Below are 10,834 nucleotides of genomic sequence, written 5' to 3' on the forward strand. Positions count from 1 at the left end.
TTTGGGGCATTTTTTGAAAGAAAATAAATTTTATAATTTTGCACTTTTTGTCAAGCTGAAAAGTATATTACATACTTGTTCTCAAGCAGTTAAAATTTTCAACAAAAAATAAATTAACGATTATTGAAAAACTCTCCGTACTGTATTCAGAATATATTAATGACATGAATGTATAACCGACCATGTAAATAAAAGTAATCAGACTAAGAATCCGGAACTAGATAGTAATCGTACAAATCAAACACTTTCTGTAGCAAAGGCCGGCTACACTTGCCTCAGAAAAAGTTAAGCTTCCTGCACTTCATTGAAGCGAATGTATTTATAACATTATTAATGTCGACGTCCATGTCCTTGTGAATATGCAGTAATGCCAACGATGACATCCTGTCTGTGCTCATGGTCGACCGCAAATAGTTCTTGATTCGCTTCATAGCACTAAACGATCGTTCGCATGATGCTGATGTCAATGGCATTGTCAACAGTTCTCCGAGAATGCCATAAATACACGGGTACAAATCTTTGCCCGTCTGTCGGAGCATATCTTGGAGCCGAGGCGGTCTACTTTCCGCGATATTCCACCGAACTCTCCACCTCGCAATTTCGCTTCAAACGAATGCTGGAGATCAGGAACATATGCGGCATATATGGACGGAAGCATTTCATCTTGTAGACCTGGCAATCGGTTTGGCAGAAGATACTGTGCCGCGAAGTGGTCTTCATTGCTTAAAGTGCGGGTCTCCATTTCCTGCATCAAATGGTCAAGGAATACATCGAACAGTGCTATTCTCCAATAGTCGGAAACTGTATCTACATCCGGGCTAGCGCGGTGATATTGCCTACCAGCCCTTCTTGGTCTCGACGGGATTATATCAAATTCCGCGGCAAAATTTGTAGCTTTTTCAAAGAGAGCGCCCCACACGTCTGGGTCGTTTCGCTCATTGTTCATTAGCTGAATGACTACCTTAGCCTCACCAATTGCATGCAATATATCGTTATCTTCTTTTTGCAATAGGTTTGTTAATGCAACCGTGGAACTAAGCACATGTTCAGCCACTATCAATGCTATAATGAATTCAAAGCAAAGTATCCCTGCCAGATACTGCCCTGCTTTATTATCTCCGTTGTGCAAAGTACAAAGTGCATATTCAAAAAAAAAATAGGTTTCAATATTTTTTCACATATTCGGTATTATAATTTTTAGTGAAGAATTATAAGATTTTTTTTCTGATTTTTTAAAACAATATTTGAGTTTGAAAATCCGGTGCCAGTGGTCCTGGTCGGCCATGTCAAGTTGTAACAATTTCAAATCAAGCGCTCAAAAAACTTCCTTGGTCGCTTGGAAGTTTCGTTATTGTTATTCAATATGGACTTATTTTCATATTCGATGGGTTCGCTGCAGATCGAGACTATACCCCTTACCCTCCTTACCCTTCAATTTTTATTGCATTTTTGAAACTTTTATTTTTTTTAATTTTTGAGAAAAATGTGTAGGCACGTGTCTACAGTGCCTAAAGGAAGCTACGACCCTATATGCTGGTACCGGTTTTATACACCCCTTTAAAACACATATATATCAACATTTGCGGAGAACCATGTGGCTACTTATAGCTAAAATTAGATGATGAAATATTCTGGGATCCAGTCAGAGTTCACTGAAAACGTGTTTTTTTCTAAAAGATAAACGAAAGTGAAAATTTGATTAAACGTTTTTTCATGTTTTAAGGCAAGTACAAAGGATTATTTGGTTTGTTTTTAAGCATGGGAGGGGTCTCTCATAGTGTTTTATCACTTTTGATACGAAAACAACTGGACTATGAACGTTCTTAGACCATTCATAGACTTTGCTAAAATGTAAACAAAATCCAAAATGGCTGCCGCGAAGTAAAACTACAGATTTTTGATGATTAATGCATGAAACAGTTGCTGACAGCTTCAAACTGCAGGTACACCTTGTGTAAATAGGTGTAAACATTAAGAATGAAAACATTTTATGTCTATTCTTTAAATATTTGTAAACAAACGTTCGTTTCAAATATGTATACAGTATGTAATAAATACGTGTTTATATAAAATAAAGCCCAAGAAAAATGCCAGATTTAGGTTACATCAGTAGTTTTCAGACTGAAACGTGGTATTGGGTTCATCTTCCAAGTGTTGGCTTTGAAGCACCTGTCATGAGCAGCCTTTGGTCGTGGAGGAACACTTAAAAGTTGAACCCATCAATTTAAACTGGTATGCCAGAGATGTGTTAATTGAATATGTTGTATAGGCTATAAGGGCGTCAATGATTGTATGTTTGGGTAGACCTTGTTGTTGATTGATTTATTTTCCTTTCTTATTATTTTTATATTTTATATTTATATAACAGACCCGGGAGGAACTGTAAAGAACCAGCCAGACAGCCCGCCCGCCCGCCGAGCTGCCCATCCGGCCGAGCTGTACTTGGTGTATGCCAACATGCCGACATGATGAAATTTGTTAGTACTTCAAGATCATATAATGGAAAATTGTATCCAAACTGAAGTATAAAGTGAGTAAGTTTGGGTCATATAAGCCCATTGATACTGTTTGTTCCATTCCTAAATGAATTTCTTTCCTAAATGAATTTCTTTCATGTTGTTTGTCGATCATCTCTGGTGCGGCTTTGATAATAATATTATTTTTTAATGAAACTGCTGACTTGTATTAGTCTTTGATCTGTATTGTGCATCTATTCGCACATATAATGTTTGCTCTTTAAGCAAACATTATATTTATTTAAAATTCTATAAGCAATAAAACAAAACTTACAGCACATTTGATGCAGAATGATGTTTTATTTAGTGTGCATATGATTTTCAGCTTATGGACAAAAAAAACATTACCTCAACAATCACAGTAAACACAATGAGATCCCTATTTTAAAGAAATAATGCCACCTTTCATTAATTAAATCATTTATTCTATCAATCATTCATATATATTCATTTATTTATTCAGTTTAAACATTTAAAAACTTGACATATCTCAAGGCAAAAGAAATAAAAAGTGAGCCGCTTTCATAAAGATTAGAGCCTTTTCCCTTTATGCATCAAAAAAAACACCTTAATACATTATAAATGTCTTAAAACTCTAATGTATTGTTTATTTCAATAGCCAGCCTGGTTGCTGTAGCTACAGGGGAAGAACCAGTGCTGGTAAAAATGTGGTCTCATGTGGTTTTCCATACCGGCTCTCAGCAAGGATTTCAGAGAAAGGAATACCGTCTCCAAGTAAGAAGAAATTCTAAGCATGTCTGGTTTTAATGCTTTCAAAATGCATCTGGGTACTCAATAAGATGATATTAACCTTTGAATTTTTAAAAACTAATAGCAAAATGTCCAAAAGATTACATATTTCATAAAACTTGTCATGAAAATCTTTCAATTCATGAGCTTTTCTGCATATTTATCACATTTATGACCACATAACAGGTTGTGTATGCCTCAAATGAGTGTTTACAGGCCTTTTTCAAACTTTAACAGTATTGGCAGATAGTTTTATAAGTGTAAAATATTGCTTTTGTGTCTTGCTTGCAGATCATGATGTGCTAATAAGCTCCAGTTAGCTGCGCCTTTTTCCTCCCGGCAGTAGTCCTGCAATCTGAATCCAGGAGATGCAGCTCTGAATCCAATATTTCAGAAGAATGAAGATGTAAGTCAACTCTGTAGTACTTGTTTGTGTGTAAATGATCAAATGAGTGAGATTTATAGCAAATCAGGTGTAAATAAGCAACTTATAGACATTGGTGAATTGCTGTACTCTGAAATTAATGCCAAATCTAGCCTTCAAAACAGATACTTAAAATAAAAATAAAATAAAAAATGGGCATATAAATGCTATCTCTGCATTTTCTACATCATGTAGCCACCTCATACATGAAAACACTAGCAGTTGTCATGAATCTTTCAGTTTTGGTGTTGTCTTGCCATTTCTTTTGTTGCGCCATTTGTCCCGGAAGCAAACAATTTGGCATAAAGTGGTGTTTAGACTGTCTATAAACACATTATCACTAAATTTCTTTTGTTAAACTGAACAGTTCTGTTACCTTTGTATATAACTATAATAAGTGCTATAAGAAAAGCAAAATTTTGACAAGTTGAAGCATTTCAGTATGGCTCTATGTCATTTTTGGCCAGTAGAGCTTATGCGATGGTAATTTGTACGTTGTATGTGCGTCCGTGCATCTGTAAACAATTCATGTTAACACGATACAGCCTTCAGTTTTGATTGTATCTTGATGAAACCTGTACAGTATCTACATATCCATTAGAGCTCGGTTCCTTTCAAAAACCAGCTAGATCCGACCATGCATGCCTAGATTATTGGACTTGATAGTATAAAAAATCCTGTAAACAAATAATGCTCGTTAACACGATACAGCCTTCAGTTTTGATTGTATCTCGATGAAACTTGTACAGTATCTACATACCATAAGAGCTTGGTTCCTTTCGAAAACCAGCCAGATCTGCCCATGCATGCCTAGATTATGGGCCTTGATAGTATAAAAAAATCAGTTTGTCAGTAAACAATTGCTTGTTAACACGATACAGCCTTCAGTATTGATTGTATCTTGATGAAACTTGTACAGTATGTGGATATCCATTAGAGCTGGGTTGCTTTCGAAAACCAGCTAGATCTGCCCATGCATGCCTAAATTATGGGCCTTGAAATGCTAGGATTATGGGCCTTGATAGTATAAAAAATGCTAAAAAATGTGTAATAAATGCTTGCGAACATGATACTGTCTTCAGTTTTGAGTATTGAGATACTCATAAGGGGTTGGTTCTTTTTAAAAACAGTGATGTTGACCACACAAACCCAGCCAGTGGAGCATAGGCCTCATATTTATATAAAACTCTAAGCGCAAAAGAAGTGCAAAAACTTTATTTTGCTTAGAAAAATCTTAAAAGACCACGCAGGCCATTTTTGTGGGGCTGTTCTATAGACACCATTGAAAGCTACATGGGAAACTTTACTTGGTCAAATTATTCCAATGCATAAGGAAATAATGGCTCTTCAAAGGTTTGCAGCTTACCATTTGAGGGAAATGGCTGTTTCTGCTTTTTATGAAAATACCAAAGGTGCTAATATTTGTCTCATTCATTTATTGTTTAATATATCATTTCCAAACTTTCAGTATGTGTTGCATATAGCCTGAAGATGAACTATAGGAGTTTTGAAGTCTGTTTCTGAAAAAATGTTGCTTAAATAGGCTCAAGACCACAGTTATCAGTCATATATGTATTGTTAGGGTTTGGAATGGTATTTAACCACTCAATGTAATTGAATAACCAAGATATATAACTGTAATTTGCAAATAATTAGACTTAAACATTCTGGTTGAAATTTTCCATGTAGCCACATTTATGTTAATATCTCTCCACATGAATTGCATTGAAATCTTATCTAACAGTAAACCATGCATGTTTCGCCAAAACTTTTCAATCCTTACACTGAAAAGCGGCTGAATAGTCGAGACGCTGTCTCTGTGGCAGCTCTTGTTCAACATTAACGTGATTTTCATTTCCATTGTGAAACTTATCCTTTGGGAACAATATTAACATCTTTTAGCATACATGCCTGGACGAGTTTTAAAAAATGACCATATTATGCATACTTACTGCATGAAAATATACAATGGCATACATTTCATATCAACTTGTGTATCTGTATTTCCCTTTCAACTACTTCGAAATAACAAACGTCCCAACCCTAAAATGTTCAAAAATATTCTACATACATTATTTTTATCTTGTACTGCATATATATGTTCTATATGTATATATCACGCCTAATAAAAATGAAGCCGGTCAACTCGTACGTTCTTGTGAAACATATGAACACCAACTCTCAACTTCCCTGTGTGTTCCTATCAATTTGTTTCTGAAATTCCTGTCATTTAAATAAACTGCTTACTCTCTCGGGGCCACCGTTCCTCAGCGCTTTCAGCGCTTTGATTATCTTAGCTTGGTCATTTTGGTAAGCTGATAGCTGTAAAATTTAAACAAACAAAACCCGGTATTTTGTTTTAATTACCAAAAACGTATTCTTATCTATTAAACAGGATTGTCTGACAGATTGCTCAATAGAGTATTTATTTCGTTGGTTTGCATTTAAACATCCCATTGTGTCGTCTATGCACATAATGATTTAGCAAAGCAACCGCATTATCTATAAATAACATTCCATGAAAGCCGTCACAAAGAGGAATAGTCTTATTGTTTAAGTGCATATTTAGGTCTTCTTGAAGTCTCACATAAACATTTAATTATAGGATTTGTCATGAAGGCTGAAATGAACCTGGTCCGGCTGTATCTTGACCATGCATTATAGGATTTTTAATGAAAGTTTAAAATGAACCTTGTCCGGCTGTATCTTGACCATGCATTATAGGATTTGTCATGAAAATTGAAATGAAACATGTCCGGCTGTATCTTGACCATACATTATAAGATTTGTCATGAAGGTTGAAATGAATCTTGTCCGGCTGTATCTTGACCATGCATTATAGGATTTGTCATAAAAGTTGAAATGAAACATATCCGGCTGTATCTCGACCATGCATTATAGGAATTTCAAAAAAAAGTTCACCACGATAAGCTTGCATGTGTCGCAAAATTTCCAGTCGAAACTCGTTGGCTCAATATCCCCGTTGGCTCGAACCAAATTAAAAGGACCGATTTTTATTTACTCTTTTTTATATAAATTTCGATCTGATGGCTCGATATCTTGAGGGACGATATTTCTCCACGCTCGAAGTCGTTTTCGCGGTCCCAAACAAGAATTTCTCACTTTGATTTGTTTGCTGGGGTCGATGTCATTTTCGCGGGTTCAGTTAAGAATCTCACACCTTGATTTGTTTGATTGGTTTCATTTAGCACAAGGCGCTAATCGAATAAAATTGCTTGACTGATATTATAATTATTATCGAATTTAATTGGTTTAACAGTTTGAATAAACATGCCATCATTTTAAGTTCTGTCTCTAATTGTTATCCATCCCTAAATTACTTTGCATTTTGATATAACTTTTAAGCTATGTTTGTGTTACCCACTGTTTACAATTGCTTGTTTTCGCATAAATGTATTTTTATTATAAATAAAAAAATAAAATGATATTTTCTAATAAGTCATATTACGAAATTTAGGGTGCGTAACTATGCCCAATAAATACTCATCCTTCTCTTGCGGAGATAGCGTAGCCAATAACAAACCAGGTAAATAAGACTTTAATATGTAACAAATGATTAAAATAACATTCTGTAAGCAATCCCGCTTGGCTCGATATTTTCGAGGCTCGAAGTACTTTGGCCGGTCCCTAGAATATCGAGCCATCGAGTTTCGACTGTTTGTAACTCAAAGATCAAGGTCACGCTTATATGTCAAAGGCTGTAATGTTCCTTGTCCGGGCTCTTTGTTGGCTATGCATTATAGGATGTTAAAAAACTTGTCAAAAATGTCATGAAAGTTCACCATGATTAGGTGGCATGTCAAGCACTAGATCCAGGTCTGTACATCAAAGGTCAAGGTCACGCTTAGAGGTCAAATGTTGAAAATTGTCTATGTTAAAGGCTCTTTCAACGGGCTCGACATGTCGCCTGTTGGAGTCTTAGCATTTTACATTATCATTTCTCCTGTATTTAGTGGCAGCAAAATATTGACATAAATAACCTTCTATATGGACCAAGTTAAAGTAGCTTAACAAACTATTCGTTAGGATATATTGCATTAACGCGATTTATAAGTGATAGTTAGTGTTTATTTTATGGTCTCTAAACGATAACCTCGGCAGGCCGGGCGCGAACGTGATCGTTTTTTCGATTTTAAAGAACACAAAAATCGACCTTTTATAGTCACAAACTGAAAAACATGTTCACTTTGTTTTCAAGGAAGCTGTTAGGTGCTCGTGTTGGATACCGTTTCGAACTGATGCACACTAGAACCAATCACTTTAACGTTTCAGGTGTTTCAGGATGATACGGTTAGCTGTTGCTTGATAGATTGGCTAGTTTCTATCACGTACATTCGATCAAAGAACTTTGTGACATAACACTCACACGGAGGCAGCTTGAGATGACAGATTTATTGATGTTGTACGCACTTTACAGAGGTGATTTATGAAAAAGGATTCCAGATTTATGAGAACAATCTTATTTGTTGCTCGCACATATTTGTGGGCCAATGACAATCGATGATTTACCCTATTTACTGCAACTCATGTACATATGTATGGGTGTCGCTGTCGAGAGGCTGTTTAAGCTTACGCCATGAACCCGATTTGGAAAAAGATGTTTTATCAGCTATCAAATGGTATTGACATTTATTAAAGTATTTTCGGTGACAATATCTTAATACCAAACTTATTTACGTTTTTCCTTTACTATGCTCTTTATAATATTCAACCAATCAAGCAAATTATGTACCAAAATGTGCAAACTTTGATCATAACTAAAATCTAAACGAGGTCATCCCAGAAAGTGTTGTACTATGCAGACATACAGAGGTTATTCTAATTACCTAAATATCAACATTCTGTTAATTTTTAAACGAAAAGTATTATCAAAGTTTATGTTTCGGTTCTTTTCCATTTTTTTGTACAAACATCAATCCATTTTATTTGCTTTTATGAAATATTCACTAAGCCGCGAAAATTAGCTTTCGCCCGACACTCATGCAATGAAACTAACGCCCGGGAGGGTCGACTTTCGCGCTTAAATACCACGTGACTATACAAGGGGCGGGGCTAGTGGGTCGACTTATTACGAGCACCACATAAGTTAGAGTTCATTTTGGCGGCCTACTAAAAATGGTACCAGCATTCTCGCCTGCTACGCTCGCTCCATTTTCTGTAGATTGTAAAAATGAACTCTTACGTATACATGGCGAATACTTCACACAAAAGCAGTAGGACTAGGAGTCGCCCTCAGGACAAAACGCTGTTTACGACAGTCAATCGTTGGTCAAATGTTTAGATACATACCAGGCGTTTATGAGGAGTTAACAATGCATGGAATTGCCACCTATGGTTGTGTTGATAGCTTCTCTGAGTAAATATTTCGACTGAAGGCTGGATATTCCAACAATAGCCAAACGCTCATAGCTTACAACATTCTGCAGTTTACTTCACATGTATTTAAAAGGTGTGATCAGACTGATAATAGAAATTCCTTTGAAAATACAGATACAGATACTGGCGATTTAAATATTGGTGGTCCTTTTCAACAACTAAAACCTCCAGGACCAGGTAAATATCCAAACTCGGTAGCTGGATCTATGACTGACGTATCTTCGCGTATATAAGCACTTTAGACCAAGGTCTGCACATGATTTTCAAGTCCAAAATACTAAAATCATTAAAACTAAAGTGGTAGGGGTGTACGCTTCTGAATACCATACAAATGTACTTTAAATTTGTCACGATTTGATCAGTAGTTTAACTGGGTGATATAAACGTTAAAAGAGTAAACGATACTTGTATGATAAAAAAGCGTTTGATGCTGGTTAATTTTATTTACATGCTGATTGAATTTATGTACAGTTTGGTGACTAGAGGTATCTTTTCTCGAATATCCCTTTATGATGTAGCTGAATAGATTAAAGACATTTATGTGTTAACAACTGTCTTGTGTATATACCCATGACCCTAAACATAGTTATTGTGCAGTATGTATACGTAGAGCACATACAGCATCTTAAAATACATGACTTTGTGTATTGAGATGCAAACGTACAAACTATTTTATAATTTGTCATCAGTGTTGTTATTGCCCACTAAGATCGTAAATCATTTGTGATAACTTGTTTGTTCGATGACTTATTTATTTGTTTATATAATATTGAAATGCAGTCAGGGTCAGTTTTCAACGTTGAAAAATGGCACATGGGTCCGTTTTTACGGAGTCAAAATCAATGTTACATTGGAATCCAAGTCAACAAAATATGACAATGACACTCTTTAACTCTTGAACGAGCTTCTTTTGTGTGTTATATCTGATCGCAATACAATGTGTGGTTTTCCTTATGGGCTCGTCATTGTGTATATAAATACTAATATAGTACCGTGTTATATCTGATCGTAATACAATGTGTGGTTTTCCTTATGGGCTCGTCATTGTGTATATAAATACTAATATAGTACTGTGTTATATCTGATCGCAATACAATGTGTGGTTTTCCTTATGGGCTCGTCATTGTATATATAAATACTAATATAGTACCGTGTTATATCTGATCGCAATACAATGTGTGGTTTTCCTTATGGGCTCGTCATTGTATATATAAATACTAATATAGTACCGTGTTATATCTGATCGCAATGCAATGTGTGGTTATCCTTATGGGCTCGTCATTGTATATATAAATACTAATATAGTACCGTGTTATATCTGATCGTAATACAATGTGTGGTTTTCCTTATGGGCTCGTCATTGTGTATATAAATACTAATATAGTACCGTGTTATATCTGATCGTAATACAATGAGTGGTTTTCCTTATGGGCTCGTCATTGTATATATAAATACTAATATAGTACCGTGTTATATCTGATCGCAATGCAATGTGTGGATTTCCTTATGGGCTCGTCATTGTGTATATAAATACTAATATAGTACCGTGTTATATCTGATCGCAATACAATGTGTGGTTTTCCTTATGAGCTCGTCATTGTGTATATAAATACTAATATAGTACCGTGTTATATCTGATCGCAATACAATGTGTGGTTTTCCTTATGAGCTCGTCATTGTGTATATAAATACTAATATAGTACCGTGTTATATCTGATCGCAATACAATGTGTGGTTTTCCTTATGA

General features: G+C 35.4%; 1 long non-coding RNA gene across 1 annotated transcript; it reads left to right on the forward strand.

Moving 5' to 3' along the window:
* Nucleotides 1-2,393: 2,393 nt before the first annotated feature.
* Nucleotides 2,394-9,860, forward strand: LOC128246561 (uncharacterized). Its single transcript, XR_008263280.1, has 4 exons — nucleotides 2,394-2,530; nucleotides 3,136-3,251; nucleotides 3,558-3,672; nucleotides 7,984-9,860. It is a non-coding gene; the product is annotated as an uncharacterized LOC128246561 (long non-coding RNA).
* The last annotated feature ends 974 nt before the right edge of the window (nucleotides 9,861-10,834 follow it).

The sequence above is a fragment of the Mya arenaria genome, chromosome 9 (assembly GCF_026914265.1).
Source record: "Mya arenaria isolate MELC-2E11 chromosome 9, ASM2691426v1".
Taxonomy (NCBI): Eukaryota; Metazoa; Mollusca; class Bivalvia; order Myida; family Myidae; genus Mya; species Mya arenaria.